Below are 18,117 nucleotides of genomic sequence, written 5' to 3'. Positions count from 1 at the left end.
AATATACAACGAAAACTTTAACCTTAGTCCTAACACAAATAATAAATATAAATCGTTTGAGGTGCTTACTATGAAGTCTGTCACACCGCTGCCTCTACACCTGGCTGTTATCTACCGCCCCCCAGGGCCCTATTCGGACTTTATCAATGAATTCTCAGAGTTCGTTGCTGATCTAGTGACACACGCCGATAATATAATCATAATGGGGGACTTTAATATCCATATGAATACCCCATCGGACCCACCGTGCGTAGCGCTCCAGACTGTAATTGATAGCTGTGGTCTCACACAAATAATAAATGAACCCACGCATCGCAACGGTAATACGATAGACCTAGTGCTTGTCAGGGGTATCACCGTCTCCAAAGTTACGATACTCCCATATACTAAAGTATTGTCCAATCATTACCTTATAAAATTCGAGGTTCAGACGCATGTTCGTCAAACTAATAATAATAATAACTGCTATAGCAGCCGCAACATTAATACGGCCACAACGACAACTCTTGCGTACCTACTGCCCTCGGTAATGGCACCATTCCCAAACTATGTGGGCTCTATTGATAACCTCACTAACAACTTTAACGACACCCTGCGCGAAACCATTGATAACATAGCACCGCTAAAGTTAAAAAAGGCTCCAAAAAAGCGCACCCCGTGGTTTACAGAAGAAACTAGAGCTCAGAAATTATTATGTAGAAAGCTGGAACGCAAATGGCGCACGACTAAACTTGAGGTGCACCATCAAGCATGGAGTGATGGTTTAATAACTTATAAACGCATGCTTACCTTAGCTGAAGCTAAATATTACTCAAATCTCATCCACCGTAATAAAAACGATCCTTTAAATGAACATTTAGCGTCTAACAATCTATGTGAAACCTTTCAATCCGGTTTCAGGGCAAATCACTCCACGGAGACAGCCCTCGCAAAAATGACTAATGATCTATTGCTAACGATGGATTCTGATGCGTCATCTATGTTGCTGCTCCTCGATCTTAGCGCTGCTTTCGATACCGTCGATCATAATATTTTATTAGAACGTATCAAAACACGAATTGGTATGTCAGACTTAGCCCTGTCTTGGTTTAACTCTTATCTTACTGATAGGATGCAGTGTGTCTCCCATAACAATGTGACCTCGGACTACGTTAAGGTAACGTGTGGAGTTCCCCAGGGTTCGGTCCTTGGCCCTGCACTCTTCAGCATCTACATGCTGCCGCTAGGTGACATCATACGCAAATACGGTGTTAGCTTTCACTGTTATGCTGATGACACCCAACTCTACATGCCCCTAAAGCTGACCAACACGCCGGACTGTAGTCAGCTGGAGGCGTGTCTTAATGAAATTAAACAATGGATGTCCGCTAACTTTTTGCAACTCAACGCCAAAAAAACGGAAATGCTGATTATCGGTCCTGCTAGACACCGAACTCTATTTAATAATACAACTCTAACATTTGACAACCAAACAATTAAACAAGGCGACACGGTAAAGAATCTGGGTATTATCTTCGACCCAACTCTCTCCTTTGAGGCACACATTAAAAGCGTTACTAAAACGGCCTTCTTTCATCTCCGTAATATCGCTAAAATTCGCTCCATTCTGTCCACTAAAGACGCAGAGATCATTATCCATGCGTTTGTTACGTCTCGCCTCGACTACTGTAACGTATTATTTTCGGGTCTCCCCATGTCTAGCATTAAAAGATTACAGTTGGTACAAAATGCGGCTGCTAGACTTTTGACAAGAACAAGAAAGTTTGATCACATTACGCCTGTACTGGCTCACCGGCACTGGCTTCCTGTGCACTTAAGATGGGACTTTAAGGTTTTACTACTTACGTATAAAATACTACACGGTCTAGCTCCATCCTATCTTGCCGATTGTATTGTACCATATGTCCCGGCAAGAAATCTGCGTTCAAAGGACTCCGGCTTGTTAGTGATTCCCAAAGCCCAAAAAAAGTCTGCGGGCTATAGAGCGTTTTCCGTTCGGGCTCCAGTACTCTGGAATGCCCTCCCGGTAACAGTTTGAGATGCCACCTCAGTAGAAGCATTTAAGTCTCACCTTAAAACTCATTTGTATACTCTAGCCTTTAAATAGACTCCCTTTTTAGACCAGTTGATCTGCTGTTTCTTTTCTTTTTCTTCTATGTCCCACTCTCCCTTGTGGAGGGGGTCCGGTCCGATCCGGTGGCCATGTACTGCTTGCCTGTGTATCGGCTGGGGACATCTCTGCGCTGCTGATCCGCCTCCGCTTGGGATGGTTTCCTGCTAGCTCCGCTGTGAACGGGACTCTCGCTGCAGTGTTGGATCCACTTAGGACTGTACTCTCGCGACTGTGTTGGATCCATTATGGATTGAACTTTCACAGTATCATGTTAGACCCGCTCGACATCCATTGCTTTCCTCCTCTCTAAGGTTCTCATAGTCATTATTGTCAAAGACGTCCCACTGGGTCATTATTGTCACCGATGTCCCACTGGGTGTGAGTTTTCCTTGCCCTTATGTGGGCCTACCGAGGATGTCGTGGTGGTTTGTGCAGCCCTTTGAGACACTAGTGATTTAGGGCTATATAAGTAAACATTGATTGATTGATTGATTGATTGGACGAGCATAAAGTAGCGTTTTGACAAGTGTGGCAGGTATCTATAGCCATTGTGACAAAAGCAAAAGGGAGAAAGTGCGCCCTATACTGGGAGCATCGCTAAAAGCTACAGCAGCTGGTATTCCTAGGAAGTCTCCCATCCAAGTACTAACCAGGCCAGTCCCAGCTTAGCTTCCGAGATCAGACGAGATCGGGCGTGGTACGGGTAGTATGGCCGTATGCCGGGGGGGTGACCCTCAAAATTCGATTTTTCAATGTGGCAAGCTGGTTGACAGGACCTTTCTGCAACGTGGGTGATACAATAATCACTGATCTTTTTCTCTGCCTATGTAATTCTTTGGACTTTTGCCCCACTGTTAGCACTGAAGTGCCTTGAGGCATATGGGTCACTATTGGCGACACTGCAAATCTTGCTATAAATTTCACACCGAGTCAAAACTAAACAAACATGCTTTGGGTGGAGACCAGCGTTTTGTTTGGACGAGCATAATGTAGCGTGTTGACAAGTGTGGCAAGTATCTATAGCCATTGTGACAAAAGCAAAAGGGAGAAAGTGCGCCCTATACTGGGAGCATCGCTAAAAGCTACAGCAGCTGGTATTCCTAGGAAGTCTCCCATCCAAGTACTAACCAGGCCAGTCCCAGCTTAGCTTCCGAGATCAGACGAGATCGGGCGTGGTACGGGTAGTATGGCCGTATGCCGGGGGGTGACCCTCAAAATTCGATTTTTAAACGTGGCAAGCTGGTTGACAGGACCTTTCTGCAACATGTGTGATACAATAATCACTGATCTTTTTCTCAACCTATGTAACTCTTTGGACTTTTGCCCCACTGTAAGCACTGAAGTGCCTTGAGGCACATGGGTAACTGTTGGCGACACTGCAAATCTTGCTATAAATTTCAGACCGAGTCAAAATTAAACAAACATGTTTTGGGTGGAGATAAGCCTTTTGTTTGGACGAGCATAATGTAGCGTTTTGACAAGTGTGGCAAGTATCTATAGCCATTGTGACAAAAGCAAAAGGGAGAAAGTGCGCCCTATACTGGGAGCATCACTAAAAGCTTACAGCACCTGGTATTCCTAGGTAGTCTCCCATCCAAGTACTTACCAGGCCAGACCGAGCTTAGCTTCCGAGATCTGACGAGACCGGGCTTACTCAGGGTAGTATGGCCGTAAGCTGAGACATGATCTTCAAAATTCGATTTTTAAATGTGACAAGCTCGTTGGAAGGACCTTTCTGCAATGAGCTACACGTGTGTGATACAATAATCACTGCTCTTTTTCTCACTTTATCTAACTCTTTGGACCTTTTGCCCCACTTTTAGCACTGAAGTGCCTTGAGGCACATGGGTCACTGTTGGCGACACTGCAAATCTTGCTATAAATTTCAGACCGAGTCAAAACTAAACAAACATGTTTTGGGTGGAGACCAGCCTTTTGTTTGGACGAGCATAATGTAGCGTTTTAACAAGTATGGCTAGTATCTATAGCCATTGTGACAAAAGCAAAAGGGAGAAAGTGCGCCCTATACTGGGAGCATCGCTAAAAGCCTACAGCACCTGGTATTCCTAGGAAGTCTCCCATCCAAGTACTAACCAGGCCAGACCCAGCTTAGCTTCCGAGAACAGACCAGATAGGGATTGCTCCGGGTAGTATGGGCGTATGCCGAGGGCTGATCCTCAAAATTCGATTTTTCAATGTGGCAAGCTGGTGGACAGGACCTTTCTGCAACGTGGGTGATACAATAATCACTGATCTTTTTCTCAGGCTGTGTAACTCTTTGGACTTTTGCCCCACTGTTAGCACTGAAGTGCCTTGAGGCACATGGGTCATTGTTGGAGACACTGCAAATCTTGCTATAAATTTCAGACCGAGTCAAAACTAAAATAACATGTTTTGGGTGGAGACTAGCCTTTTGTTTGGACGAGCATAATGTAGCGTTTTGACAAGTGTGGCAAGTATCTACAGCCATTGTGACAAAAGCAAAATGGAGAAAGTGCGCCCTATACTGGGAGCATCGCTAAAAGCTTACAGCACCTGGTATTCCTAGGGAGTCTCCCACCCAAGTACTAACCAGGCCAGACTTAGCTTAGCTTCCGAGATTAGACGAGATCGGGCGTGCTACGGGTAGTATGGCCGTATGCCGAGGGCTCACCCTCAAAATTCGATTTTTAAATGTGGCAAGCTGGTTAACAGGACCTTTCTGCAACGTGGGTGATACAATAATCACTGATCTTTTTCTCAGCCTATGTAACTCTTTGGACTTTTGCCCCACTGTTAGCACTGAAGTGCCTTGAGGCACATGGGTCACTGTTGGCGACACTGCAAATCTTGCTATAAATTTCACACCGAGTCAAAAATAAACAAACATGTTTTGGGTGGAGATAAGCCTTTTGTTTGGACGAGCATAATGTCGCGTTTTGACAAGTGTGGCAAGTTTCTATAGCCATTGTGACAAAAGCAAAAGGGAGAAAGTGCGCCCTATACTGGGAGCATCGCTAAAAGCTTACAGCACCTGGTATTCCTAGGCAGTCTCCCATCCAAGTACTAACCAGGCGAGACCCAGGTTAGCTTCCAAGATCAGACGAGATCGGGTGTGCTCTGGGTAGTATGGTCGTATGCCTAGGGGTGATGCTCAGAAATCGATTTTTAAATGTGGCAAGCTGGTTGACAGGACTTTTCTGCAATGAGCTACACGTGTGTGATACAATAATCACTTCTCTTTTTCTCACTTTATCTAACTCTTTGGACCTTTTGCCCCACTTTTAGCACTGAAGTGCCTTGAGGCACATGGGTCACTGTTGGCGACACTGCAAATCTTGCTATGAATTTCAGACCGAGTCAAAACTAAACAAACATGTTTTGGGTGGAGACCAGCCTTTTGTTTGGACAAGCATAATGTAGCGTTTTGACAAGTATGGCAAGTATCTATAGCAATTGTGACAAAAGCAAAAGGGAGAAAGTGCGCCCTATACTGGGAGCATCGCTAAAAACTTACAGCACCTGGTATTCCTAGGCAGTCTCCCATCCAAGTACTAACCAGGTCAGACACAGTTTAGCTTACGACATCAGACGAGATTGAGCGTGCTCCGGGTAGTGTGGCCTTAAGCCGAGAGGCAGTTCTCAGAATTCAATTTTTAAATGTTGCAAGCTGGTGGACAGGACCTTTCTGCAACGTGGGTGATACAATTATCACTGATCTTTTTCTCAGCCTATGTAACTCTTTGGACTTTTGCCCCACTGTTAGCACTGAAGTGCCTTAAGGCACATGCGTCACTGTTGGCGACACTGCAAATCTTGCTATAAATTTCAGACCGAGTCAAAACTAAACAAACATGTTTTGGGTGGGGACCAGCGTTTTGTTTGGACGAGCATAATGTAGCGTTTTGAAAAGTGTGGCAAGTATCTATAGCCATTGTGACAAAAGCAAAAGGGAGAAAGTGCGCCCTATACTGGGAGCATCGCTAAAAGCTTACAGCACCTGGTATTCCTAGGCAGTCTCCCATCCAAGTACTAACCAGGCCAGACCCAGCTTAGCTTCCGAGATCAGACGAGATTGGGCGTGCTCCGGGTAGTATGGCCGTATGCCGAGGGCTGATCCTCAAAATTCGATTTTTCAATGTGGCAAGCTGGTTGACAGGACCTTTCTGCAACGTGGGTGATACAATAATCACTGATCTATTTCTCAGCCTATGTAACTCTTTGGACTTTTGCCCCACTGTTAGCACTGAAGTGCCTTGAGGCACATGGGTCACTGTTGGCGACACTGCAAATCTTGCTATAAATTTCAGACCGAGTCAAAACTAAACAAACATGTTTTGGGTGGAGATCAGCCTTTCGTTTAGATGAGCATAATGTAGCGTTTTGACAAGTGTGGCAAGTTTCTATAGCCATTGTGACAAAAGCAAAAGGGAGAAAGTGCGCCCTATACTGGGAGCATCGCTAAAAGCTTACAGCACCAAGTACTAACCAGGCCAGACCCAGCTTAGCTTCCGAGATCAGACGAGATCGGGCGTGCTACGGGTAGTATGGCCATATGCCGAGGGCTAACCCTCAAAATTCGATTTTTAAACGTGGCAAGCTGGTTGACAGGACCTTTCTGCAACGTGTGTGATACAATAATCACTGATCTTTTTCTCAACCTATGTAACTCTTTGGACTTTTGCCCCACTGTTAGCACTGAAGTGCCTTGAGGCACATTGGTCACTGTTGGCGACACTGCAAATCTTGCTATAAATTTCAGACCGAGTCAAAACTAAACCCTGAAGTGCCTTGAGGCACATGGGTCACTGTTGGCGACACTGCAAATCTTGCTATAAATTTCAGACCGAGTCAAAACTAAACAAACATGTTTTGGGTGGAGACCAGCGTTTTGTTTGGACGAGCATAATGTAGCGTTTTGACAAGTGTGGCAAGTATCTATAGCCATTGTGACAAAAGCAAAAGGGAGAAAGTGCGCCCTATACTGGGAGCATCACTAAAAGCTTACAGCACCTGTTACTCCTAGGCAGTCTCCCATCCAAGTACTTACCAGGCCAGACCGAGCTTAGCTTCCGAGATCTGACGAGACCGGGCATAGTCAGGGTAGTATGGCCGTAAGCTGAGACATGATCTTCAAAATTCGATTTTTAAATGTGACAAGCTCGTTGGAAGGACCTTTCTGCAATGAGCTACACGTGTGTGATACAATAATCACTGCTCTTTTTCTCACTTTATCTAACTCTTTGGACTTTTGCCCCACTGTTAGCACTGAAGTGCCTTGAGGCACATGGGTCACTGTTGGCAACACTGCAAATCTTGCTATAAATTTCACACCGAGTCAAAACTAAACAAACATGTTTTGGGTGGAGACCAGCGTTTTGTTTGGACGAGCATAATGTAGCGTTTTGACAAGTGTGGCAAGTATCTATAGCCATTGTGACAAAAGCAAAAGGGAGAAAGTGCGCCCTATACTGGGAGCATCGCTAAAAGCTTACAGCACCTGGTATTCCTAGGCAGTCTCCCATCCAAGTACTAACCAGGCCAGACCTAGCTTAGCTTCCGAGATCAGATGAGTTCGGGCGTGCTACGAGTAGTATGGCCGTATGCCGAGGGCTGACCCTCAAAATTCGATTTTTAAACATGGCAAGCTGGTTGACAGGACCTTTCTGCAACGTGTGTGATACAATAATCACTGATCTTTTTCTCAGCCTATGTAACTCTTTGGACTTTTGCCCCACCGTTAGCACTGAAGTGCCTTGAGGCACATGGGTCACTGTTGGCGACACTGCAAATCTTGCTATAAATTTCAGACCGAGTCAAAACTAAACAAACATGTTTTGGGTGGAGATAAGCGTTTTGTTTGGATGAGCATAATGTAGCGTTTTGACAAGTGTGGCAGGTATCTATAGCCATTGTGACAAAAGCAAAAGGGAGAAAGTGCGCCCTATACTGGGAGCATCGCTAAAAGCTTACAGCAGCTGGTATTCCTAGGAAGTCTCACATCCAAGTACTAACCAGGCCAGTCCCAGCTCAGCTGCCGAGATCAGACGAGATCGGGCGTGCTACGGGTAGTATGGCCGTATGCCGGGGGGTGACCCTCAAAATTCGTTCTTTAAACGTGGCAAGCTGGTTGACAGGACCTTTCTGCAACGTGTGTGATACAATAATCACTGCTCTTTTTCTCACTTTATCTAACTCTTTGGACCTTTTGCCCCACTGTTAGCACTGAAGTGCCTTGAGGCACATGGGTCACTGTTGGCGACACTGCAAATCTTGCTATAAATTTCACACCGAGTCAAAACTAAATAAACAGGTTTTGGGTGGAGACCAGCCTTTTGTTTGGACGGGCATAATGTAGCGTTTTGACAAGTGTGGCAAGTATCTATAGCCATTGTGACAAAAGCAAAAGGGAGAAAGTGCGCCCTATACTGGGAGCATCGCTAAAAGCTTACAGCACCTGGTATTCCTAGGCAGTCTCCCATCCAAGTACTAACCAGGCCAGACCCAGCTTAGCTTCCGAGATCAGACGAGATCGGGCGTGCTCCGGGTAGTATGGCCGTATGCCGGGGGCTGCTTCTCAAAATTCAATTTTTCAATGTGGCAAGCTGGTTGACAGGACCTTTCTGCAACGTGGGTGATACAATAATCACTGATCTTTTTCTCAGCCTATGTACCTCTTTGGACTTTTGCCCCACTGTTAGCACTGAAGTGCCTTGAGGCACATGGGTCACTGTTGGCGACACTGCAAATCTTGCTATAAATTTCACACCGAGTCAAAACTAAACAAACATGTTTTGGGTGGAGACCAGCGTTTTGTTTGGACGAGCATAATGTAGCGTTTTGACAAGTGTGGCAAGTATCTATAGCCATTGTGACAAAAGCAAAAGGGAGAAAGTGCGCCCTATACTGGGAGCATCACTAAAAGCTAACAGCACTCGGTATTCCTAGGGAGTCTCACATCCAAGTACTAACCAGGCCGGACCGAGCTTAGCTTCCGAGATCTGACGAGACCGGGTATACTCAGGGTAGTATAGCCGTAAACTGAGACATAATCTTCAAAATGCGATTTTTAAATGTGGCAAGCTCGTTGGAAGGACCTTTCTGCAATGAGCGACACGTGTGTGATACAATAATCACTGCTCTTTTTCTCACTTTATCTAACTCTTTGAACCTTTTGCCCCACTTTTAGCACTGAAATGCCTTGAGGCACATGGGTAACTGTTGGCGACACTGCAAATCTTGCTATAAATTTCAGACCGAGTCAAAACTAAACAAACATGTTTTGGGTGGAGATAAGCCTTTTGTTTGGACGAGCATAATGTAGCGTTTTGACAAGTGTGGCAAGTATCTATAGCCATTGTGACAAAAGCAAAAGGGAGAAAGTGCGCCTTATACTGGGAGCATCGCTAAAAGCTTACAGCACCTGGTATTCCTAGGCAGTCTCCCATCCAAGTACTAACCAGTCCAGACCGAGCTTAGCTTCCGAGATCTGACGAGACCGGGAATACTCAGGGTAGTATGGCCGTAAGCTGAGACATGATCTTCAAAATTCGATTTTTAAATCTGGCAAGCTCGTTGGAAGGACTTTTCTGCAATGAGCTACACGTGTGTGATACAATAATCACTGCTCTTTTTCTCACTTTATTTAACTCTTTGGACCTTTTGCCCCGCTTTTAGCACTCAAGTGCCTTGAGGCACATGGGTCACTGTTGGCGACACTGCAAATCTTGCTATAAATTTCACACCGAGTCAAAACTAAATAAACAGGTTTTGGGTGGAGACCAGCCTTTTGTTTGGACGAGCGTAATGTAGCGTTTTGACAAGTGTGGCAAGTATCTATAGCCATTGTGATAAAAGCAAAAGGGAGAAAGTGCGCCCTATACTGGGAGCATCACTAAAAGCTTACAGCACCTGTTACTCCTAGGCAGTCTCCCATCCAAGTACTAACCAGTCCAGACCGAGCTTAGCTTCCGAGATCTGACGAGACCGGGAATACTCAGGGTAGTATGGCCGTAAGCTGAGACATGATCTTCAAAATTCGATTTTTAAATCTGGCAAGCTCGTTGGAAGGACTTTTCTGCAATGAGCTACACGTGTGTGATACAATAATCACTGCTCTTTTTCTCACTTTATTTAACTCTTTGGACCTTTTGCCCCGCTTTTAGCACTGAAGTGCCTTGAGGCACATGGGTCACTGTTGGCGACACTGCAAATCTTGCTATAAATTTCACACCGAGTCAAAACTAAATAAACAGGTTTTGGGTGGAGACCAGCCTTTTGTTTGGACGAGCGTAATGTAGCGTTTTGACAAGTGTGGCAAGTATCTATAGCCATTGTGACAAAAGCAAAAGGGAGAAAGTGCGCCCTATACTGGGAGCATCGCTAAAAGCTTACAGCACCTGGTATTCCTAAGCAGTCTCCCATCCAAGTACTTACCAGGCCAGACCCAGCTTAGCTTCCGAGATCAGACGAGATCGGGTGTGCTCTGGGTAGTATGTCTTTATGCCTAGGGGTAATGCTCAGAAATCGATTTTTAAATCTGGCAAGCTGGTTGACAGGACTTTTCTGCAATGAGCTACACGTGTGTGATACAATAATCACTGCTCTTTTCCTCAGCCTATGTAACTCTTTGGACTTTTGCCCCACTGTTAGCACTGAAGTGCCTTGAAGCACATGGGTCACTGTTGGCGACACTGCAAATCTTGCTATAAATTTCAGACCGAGTCAAAACTAAACAAACATGTTTTGGGTGGAGATAAGCGTTTTGTTTGGATGAGCATAATGTAGCGTTTTGAAAGGTGTGACAAGTATCTATAGCCATTGTGACAAAAGCAAAAGGGAGAAAGTGCGCCCTATACTGGGAGCATCGCTAAAAGCTTACAGCAACTGGTATTCCTAGGGAGTCTCCCATCCAAGTACTAACCAGGCCAGACCCAGCTAAGCTTCCGAGATCAGACGAAATTGGGCGTGCTACGGGTAGTATGGCCGTATGCCGAGCGCTGATTCTCAAAATTCGATGTTTCAATGTGGCAAGCTGGTTGACAGCACTTTTCTGCAACGTGGGTGATACAATAATCACTGATCTTTTTCTCAGCCTATGTAACTCTTTTGACTCTTGCCCCACTCTTAGCACTGAAGTGCCTTGAGGCACATGGGTCACTGTTGGCGACACTGCAAATCTTGCTATAAATTTCGGACCGAGTCAAAACTAAACAAACAGGTTTTGGGTGGTGACCAGCGTTTTGTTTGGACGAGCATAATGTAGCGTTTTGACAAGTGTGGCAAGTATCTATAGCCATTGTGACAAAAGCAAAAGGGAGAAAGTGCGCCCTATACTGGGAGCATCACTAAAAGCTAACAGCACCTGGTATTCCTAGGCAGTCTCCCATCCAAGTTCTAACCAGGCCAGACCGAGCTTAGCTTCCGAGATCTGACGAGACCGGGTATGCTCAGCGTAGTATGGCCGTAAGCTGAGACATGACCTTCAAAATTCGATTTTTAAATATGGCAAGCTCGTTGGAAGGACCTTCCTGCAATGAGCTACACGTGTGTGATACAATAATCACCGCTCTTTTTCTCACTTTATCTAACTCTTTGGACCTTTTGCCCCACTTTTGGCACTGAGGTGCCTTGAGGCACATGGGTCACTGTTGGCGACACTGCAAATCTTGCTATAAATTTCACACCGAGTCAAAACTAAATAAACATGTTTTGGGTGGAGACCAGCCTTTTGTTTGGACGAGCATAATGTAGCGTTTTGACAAGTGTGGCAAGTATCTATAGCCATTGTGACAAAAGCAAAAGGGAGAAAGTGCGTCCTATACTGGGAGCATCGCTAAAAGCTTGCAGCACCTGGTATTCCTAGGCAGTCTCCCATCCAAGTACTAACCAGGCCAGACTCAGCTTAGCTTCCAAGATCAGACGAGATCGGGCGTGCTCCGGGTAGTATGGCCGTATGCCGAGGGCTGATCCTCAAAATTCGATTTTTCAATGTGGCAGGCTGGTTGACAGGACCTTTCTGCAACGTGTGTGATACAATAATCACTGATCTTTTTCTCAACCTATGTAACTCTTTGGACTTTTGCCCCACTGTTAGCACTGAAGTGCCTTGAGGCACATGGGTCACTGTTGGCGACACTGCAAATCTTGCTATAAATTTCAGACCGAGTCAAAACTAAACAAACATGTTTTGGGTGGAGATAAGCCTTTTGTTTGGACGAGCATAATGTAGCGTTTTGACAAGTGTGGTAGGTATCCATAGCCATTGTGACAAAAGCAAAAGGGAGAAAGTGCGCCCTATACTGGGAGCATCGCTAAAAGCTTACAGCACCTGGTATTCCTAGGTAGTCTCCCATCCAAGTACTATCCAGCCCAGACGGAGCTTAGCTTCCGAGATCTGACGAGACCGGGAATTCTCAGGGTAGTATGGCCGTATGCCGAGGGCTGACACTCAAAATTCGATTTTTAAATGTGGCAAGCTCGTTGGAAGGACCTTTCTGCAATGAGCTACACGTGTGTGATACAATAATCTCTGCTGTTTTTGTCACTTTATCTAACTCTTTGGACCTTTCGCCCCACTTTTAGCACTGAAGTGCCTTGAGGCACATGGGTCACTGTTGGCGACACTGCAAATTTTGCTATAAATTTCACACCGAGTCAAAACTAGACAAACAAGTTTTGGGTGGACACCAGCCTTTTGTTTGGACGAGCATAATGTAGCGTTTTGACAAGTGTGGCAAGTATCTATAGCCATTGTGACAAAATCAAAAGGGAGAAAGTGCGCCCTATACTGGGAGCATCACTAAAAGCTTACAGCACCTGGTATTCCTAGGCAGTCTCACATCCAAGTACTAACCAGGCCAGACCGAGTTTAGCTTCCGAGATCTGACGAGACCTAGTATGGCCGTAAGCTGAGACATGATCTTCAAAATTAGATTTTTAAATGTGGCATCCTCGTTGGAAGGACCTTTCTGCAATGAGCTACACGTGTGTGATACAATAATCACTGCTCTTTTTCTCACTTTATCTAACTCTTTGGACCTTTTGCCCCACTTTTAGCACTGAAGTGCCTTGAGGCACATGGGTCACTGTTGGCGACACTGCAAGTCTTGCTATAAATTTCACACCGAGTCAAAACTAAATAAACAGGTTTTGGGTGGAGACCAGCCTTTTGTTTGGACGAGCATAATGTAGCGTTTTGACAAGTTTGGCAAGTATCTATAGCCATTGTAACAAAAGCAAAAGGGAGAAAGTGCGCCCTATACTGGGAGCATCGCTAAAAGCTTACAGCACCTGGAATTCCTAGGCAGTCTCCCATCCAAGTACTAACCAGTCCAGACCCAGCTTAGCTTCCGAGATCAGACGAGATCGGGTGTGCTCTGGGTAGTATGGCCGTATGCCTAGGGGTAATGCTCAGAAATCGATTTTTAAATCTGGCAAGCTGGTTGACAGGACTTTTCTGCAATGAGCTACATGTGTGTGATACAATAATCACTGCTCTTTTCCTCAACCTATGTAACTCTTTGGACTTTTTCCCCACTGTTAGCACTGAAGTGCCTTGAAGCACATGGGTCACTGTTGGCGACACTGCAAATCTTGCTATAAATTTCACACCGAGTCAAAACTACATAAACAGGTTTTGGGTGGAGACCAGCCTTTTGTTTGGACGAGCATAATGTAGCGTTTTGACAAGTGTGGCAAGTATCTATACCCATTGTGACAAAAGCAAAAGGGAGAAAGTGCGCCCTATACTGGGAGCATCGCTAAAAGCTTACAGCACCTGGTATTCCTAGGTAGTCTCCCATCCAAGTACTAACCAGCCCAGACGGAGCTTAGCTTCCGAGATCTGACGAGACCGGGAATTCTCAGGGTAGTATGGCCGTATGCCGAGGGCTGACACTCAAAATTCGATTTTTAAATGTGGCAAGCTCGTTGGAAGGACCTTTCTGCAATGAGCTACACGTGTGTGATACAATAATCACTGCTCTTTTTGTCACTTTATCTAACTCTTTGGAGCTTTCGCCCCACTTTTAGCACTGAAGTGCCTTGAGGCACATGGGTCACTGTTGGCGACACTGCAAATTTTGCTATAAATTTCACACCGAGTCAAAACTAGACAAACAAGTTTTGGGTGGAGACCAGCCTTTTGTTTGGACGAGCATAATGTAGCGTTTTGACAAGTGTGGCAAGTATCTATAGCCATTGTGACAAAATCAAAAGGGAGAAAGTGCGCCCTATACTGGGAGCATCACTAAAAGCTTACAGCACCTGGTATTCCTAGGCAGTCTCACATCCAAGTACTAACCAGGCCAGACCGAGTTTAGCTTCCGAGATCTGACGAGACCTAGTATGGCCGTAAGCTGAGACATGATCTTCAAAATTCGATTTTTAAATGTGGCAAGCTCGTTGGAAGGACCTTTCTGCAATGAGCTACACGTGTGTGATACAATAATCACTGCTCTTTTCCTCAGCCTATGTAACTCTTTGGACTTTTTCCCCACTTTTAGCACTGAAGTGCCTTGAAGCACATGGGTCACTGTTGGCGACACTGCAAATCTTGCTATAAATTTCAGACCGAGTCAAAACTAAACAAACATGTTTTGGGTGGAGACCAGCGTTTTGTTTGGACGAGCATAATGTAGCGTTTTGAAAGGTGTGACAAGTATCTATAGCCATTGTGACAAAAGCAAAAGGGAGAAAGTGCGCCCTATACTGGGAGCATCACTAAAAGCTTACAGCACCTGGTATTCCTAGGGAGTCTCCCATCCAAGTACTAACCAGGCCAGACCCAGCTTAGCTTCCGAGATCAGACGAAATTGGGCGCGCTCCGGGTAGTATGGCCGTATGCCGAGGGCTGATCCTCAAAATTCGATGTTTCAATGTGGCAAGCTGGTTGACAGGGCCTTTCTGCAACGTGGGTGATACAATAATCACTGATCTTTTTCTCAGCCTATGTAACTCTTTTGACTCTTGCCCCACTCTTAGCACTGAAGTGCCTTGAGGCACATGGGTCACTGTTGGCGACACTGCAAATCTTGCCATAAATTTCGGACCGAGTCAAAACTAAACAAACATGTTTTGGGTGGTGACCAGCGTTTTGTTTGGACGAGCATAATGTAGCGTTTTGACAAGTGTGGCAAGTATCTATAGCCATTGTGACAAAAGCAAAAGGGAGAAAGTGCGCCCTATACTGGGAGTATCACTAAAAGCTAACAGCACCTGGTATTCCTAGGCAGTCTCCCATCCAAGTACTAACCAGGACAGACCGAGCTTAGCTTCCGAGATCTGACGAGACCGGGCATACTCAGGGTAGTATGGCCGTAAACTGGGACATGATCTTCAAAATTCGATTTTTAAATGTGGAAAGCTTGTTGTAAGGACCTTTCTGCAATGAGCTACACGTGTGTGATACAATAATCACTGCTCTTTTTCTCGCTTTATCTAACTCTTTGGACCTTTTGCCCCACTTTTAGCATTGAAGTGCCTTGAGGCACATGGGTCACTGTTGGCGACACTGCAAATCTTGCTATAAATTTCACACCAAGTCAAAACTAAATAAACATGTTTTGGGTGGAGACCAGCCTTTTGTTTGGACGAGCATAATGTAGCGTTTTGACAAGTGTGGTAGGTATCTATAGCCATTGTGACAAAAGCAAAAGGGAGAAAGTGCGCCCTATACTGGGAGCATCGCTAAAAGCTTACAGCACCTGGTATTCCTAGGAAGTCTCCCATCAAAGTACTAACCAGGCCAGACCCAGCTTAGCTTCCGAGATCAGACGAGATCGGGCGTGCTACGGGTAGTATGACCGTATGCCGAGGGCTGACCCTCAAAATTCGATTTTTAAACGTGGCAAGCTGGTTGACAGGACCTTTCTGCAACGTGTGTGATACAATAATCACTGATCTTTTTCTCAACCTATGTAACTCTTTGGACTTTTGCCCCACTGTTAGCACTGAAGTGCCTTGAGGCACATGGGTCACGGTTGGCGACACTGTAAATCTTGCTATAAATTTCAGACCGAGTCAAAACTAAACAAACATGTTTTGGGTGGAGACCAGCGTTTTGTTTGGACGAACATAATGTAGCGTTTTGACAAGTGTGGCAAGTATCTATAGCCATTGTGACAAAAGCAAAAGGGAGAAAGTGCGCCCTATGCTGGGAGCGTCGCTAAAAGATTACACTACCTGGTACTCCAAGGAAGTCTCCCGTCCAAGTACTAACCAGGACAGACACTGCTCAACTTATGAGATCTGACGAGATCGGGCATGCTCAGGGTACTATGACTGTAAGCTGAGATAGAAGTCTCAATATCCGATTTTAAAATGTTACTATTAATCAATCAATCAATCATTGTTTATTTATATAGCCCTAAATCACAAGTGCCTCAAAGGGCTGCACAAACCACACCGACATCTTTGGTAGGGCCCACATAAGGGCAAGGAAAAACTCACCCCAGTGGGACGTCGACCATGATTACTATGAGAATCCATGGAGAGGACCACATATGTGGACCACATAAGTTGTATTATTAAATAGAGGTCGGTGTCTACAAGAACCGATAATCAGCATTTCCGTTTTTTTGGCGTTGAGAGGCAAAAAGTTAGCGAACATCCATTGTTTAATTTCATTAAGACACGCCTCCAGCTGACTACAATCCAGCGTGTTGGTCATCTTAGGGGCATTTTCAGTTGGGTTTCATCAGCGTAACAGTGAAAGCTAACACCGTATTTGCGTATGATTTCACCTAGTGGCAGCATGTAGATGCTGAAGAGTGCAGGGCCAAGGACCGAACCCTGGAGAACTCCACATGTTACCTTAACATAGTCCGAGGTCACATTGTTATGGGAGACGCACTGCATCCTGTCAGTAAGATAAGAGTCAAACCAAGACAGGGCTAAGTCTGACATACCAATTCGGGTTTTGACACGCTCTAATAAAATATTATGATCAACGTTATCGAAAGCAGCGCTAAGATCGCGGCGCAGCAACATAGATGACGCATCAGAATCCATCGTTAGCAATAGATCCTTAGTCATTTTTGCGAGGGCTGTCTCCGTAGATTGATTTGCCCTGGAACCAGAGTGAAAGGTTTCACATAGATTGTTAGACCCTAAGTGTTCATTTAACTGCTCCGCAACAGATTTTTCAAGGATTTTCGAAATAAAGGGAAGGTGAGACACCGGTAGGTAGTTTATCATGAGATCAGGATCGAGGTTAGGTCTTTTAAGGAGAGGATGAATAACCGCTTTTTTGATTGCTAGTGGAACAGTGACAGAGGAAAGTGATAAGTTTATAATATTTAGCACTGATGGACCTAATAATACAAATAGCTCCTTGATAAGTTATCCAGGAAGTGGGTCAAGTAAGCATGTTGTTTGTTTTATTCCATTTACACGTTGTAAAAATTATTCTATTGTTATTTCATCAAAACGAGAGAAGCTATTTTGGAGGGCAGTATCCGCCGTATATACAGTTGTATCTGTGTTAATAGAACCCAGTTGTAGCTGGGACGCGTTGTCTTTAATCTCCTTTCTAATGAGTTAAATTTTCTCATTAAAGAAATTCATAAACTCATCTGCCGAGTGGGTGGAGCTACTGGAAGGAGTCCCTTGTTGGGTTAGCGATGCTACCGTACTAAACAAAAATTTAGGATCGTTTTGGCGGATGAGATTTGAGTAATATTTAGCTTCAGCTAAGGTAGGCATGCGTTTTTAAGTTGTTAAACTATCACTCCATGCTTGATGATGCCCCTCAAGTTTAGTTGTGCGCCATTTGCGTTCCAGCTTTCTACATAATCATTTCTGAGCTCTAGTTTTTTTTTGTAAACCATGGGGTACGCCTTTTTGGAGCCTTTTTTAACTTAAGCGGTGCTATACTATCAATGGTTTCGCGCAGGGCGTAGTTAAAATTGTTAGTGAGGTTATCAATAGAGCCCACATACTTTGGGAATAGTGCCATTACCGAGGGCAGTAAGCCAGCAAGAGTCGTTGTTGTGGCAGCATTAATGTCGCGGCTGCTATAGCAG

The 18,117-nt window shown here is 45.0% G+C and overlaps 1 non-coding gene and 23 pseudogenes across 1 annotated transcript; all 24 read right to left on the bottom strand.

Moving 5' to 3' along the window:
• Positions 1-2,714: 2,714 nt before the first annotated feature.
• On the bottom strand, positions 2,715-2,833 carry LOC133567305 (5S ribosomal RNA; annotated as a pseudogene).
• Positions 2,834-3,192: 359 nt separating this feature from the next.
• On the bottom strand, positions 3,193-3,311 carry LOC133567304 (5S ribosomal RNA; annotated as a pseudogene).
• A 359-nt stretch (positions 3,312-3,670) lies between these two features.
• LOC133566381 (5S ribosomal RNA) lies at positions 3,671-3,789 on the bottom strand (annotated as a pseudogene).
• Positions 3,790-4,158: 369 nt separating this feature from the next.
• On the bottom strand, positions 4,159-4,277 carry LOC133567488 (5S ribosomal RNA; annotated as a pseudogene).
• Positions 4,278-4,636: 359 nt separating this feature from the next.
• LOC133567265 (5S ribosomal RNA) lies at positions 4,637-4,755 on the bottom strand (annotated as a pseudogene).
• Positions 4,756-5,114: 359 nt separating this feature from the next.
• Positions 5,115-5,233, bottom strand: LOC133567133 (5S ribosomal RNA; annotated as a pseudogene).
• Positions 5,234-6,080: 847 nt separating this feature from the next.
• On the bottom strand, positions 6,081-6,199 carry LOC133565555 (5S ribosomal RNA; annotated as a pseudogene).
• An 894-nt stretch (positions 6,200-7,093) lies between these two features.
• Positions 7,094-7,212, bottom strand: LOC133566872 (5S ribosomal RNA; annotated as a pseudogene).
• A 368-nt stretch (positions 7,213-7,580) lies between these two features.
• Positions 7,581-7,699, bottom strand: LOC133566577 (5S ribosomal RNA; annotated as a pseudogene).
• Positions 7,700-8,058: 359 nt separating this feature from the next.
• Positions 8,059-8,177, bottom strand: LOC133567445 (5S ribosomal RNA; annotated as a pseudogene).
• Positions 8,178-8,537: 360 nt separating this feature from the next.
• On the bottom strand, positions 8,538-8,656 carry LOC133566419 (5S ribosomal RNA). Its single transcript, XR_009809437.1, has one exon. It is a non-coding gene; the product is annotated as a 5S ribosomal RNA (ribosomal RNA).
• A 359-nt stretch (positions 8,657-9,015) lies between these two features.
• LOC133567457 (5S ribosomal RNA) lies at positions 9,016-9,134 on the bottom strand (annotated as a pseudogene).
• Positions 9,135-9,503: 369 nt separating this feature from the next.
• Positions 9,504-9,622, bottom strand: LOC133567023 (5S ribosomal RNA; annotated as a pseudogene).
• A 369-nt stretch (positions 9,623-9,991) lies between these two features.
• LOC133567297 (5S ribosomal RNA) lies at positions 9,992-10,110 on the bottom strand (annotated as a pseudogene).
• A 369-nt stretch (positions 10,111-10,479) lies between these two features.
• LOC133566412 (5S ribosomal RNA) lies at positions 10,480-10,598 on the bottom strand (annotated as a pseudogene).
• Positions 10,599-10,966: 368 nt separating this feature from the next.
• LOC133567420 (5S ribosomal RNA) lies at positions 10,967-11,085 on the bottom strand (annotated as a pseudogene).
• Positions 11,086-11,444: 359 nt separating this feature from the next.
• LOC133567364 (5S ribosomal RNA) lies at positions 11,445-11,563 on the bottom strand (annotated as a pseudogene).
• A 369-nt stretch (positions 11,564-11,932) lies between these two features.
• Positions 11,933-12,051, bottom strand: LOC133566933 (5S ribosomal RNA; annotated as a pseudogene).
• Positions 12,052-12,410: 359 nt separating this feature from the next.
• LOC133567394 (5S ribosomal RNA) lies at positions 12,411-12,529 on the bottom strand (annotated as a pseudogene).
• Positions 12,530-13,372: 843 nt separating this feature from the next.
• On the bottom strand, positions 13,373-13,491 carry LOC133565836 (5S ribosomal RNA; annotated as a pseudogene).
• Positions 13,492-13,859: 368 nt separating this feature from the next.
• Positions 13,860-13,978, bottom strand: LOC133567391 (5S ribosomal RNA; annotated as a pseudogene).
• Positions 13,979-14,820: 842 nt separating this feature from the next.
• Positions 14,821-14,939, bottom strand: LOC133566113 (5S ribosomal RNA; annotated as a pseudogene).
• Positions 14,940-15,298: 359 nt separating this feature from the next.
• Positions 15,299-15,417, bottom strand: LOC133567198 (5S ribosomal RNA; annotated as a pseudogene).
• Positions 15,418-15,786: 369 nt separating this feature from the next.
• On the bottom strand, positions 15,787-15,905 carry LOC133567776 (5S ribosomal RNA; annotated as a pseudogene).
• Between the last annotated feature and the right edge of the window lie 2,212 nt (positions 15,906-18,117).

The sequence above is a fragment of the Nerophis ophidion genome, linkage group LG13, assembly GCF_033978795.1.
Source record: "Nerophis ophidion isolate RoL-2023_Sa linkage group LG13, RoL_Noph_v1.0, whole genome shotgun sequence".
Taxonomy (NCBI): domain Eukaryota; kingdom Metazoa; phylum Chordata; class Actinopteri; order Syngnathiformes; family Syngnathidae; genus Nerophis; species Nerophis ophidion.
The sequence above is the reverse complement of the archived record's forward strand: the minus strand, read 5'-3'. Positions and strand labels throughout refer to the sequence as shown.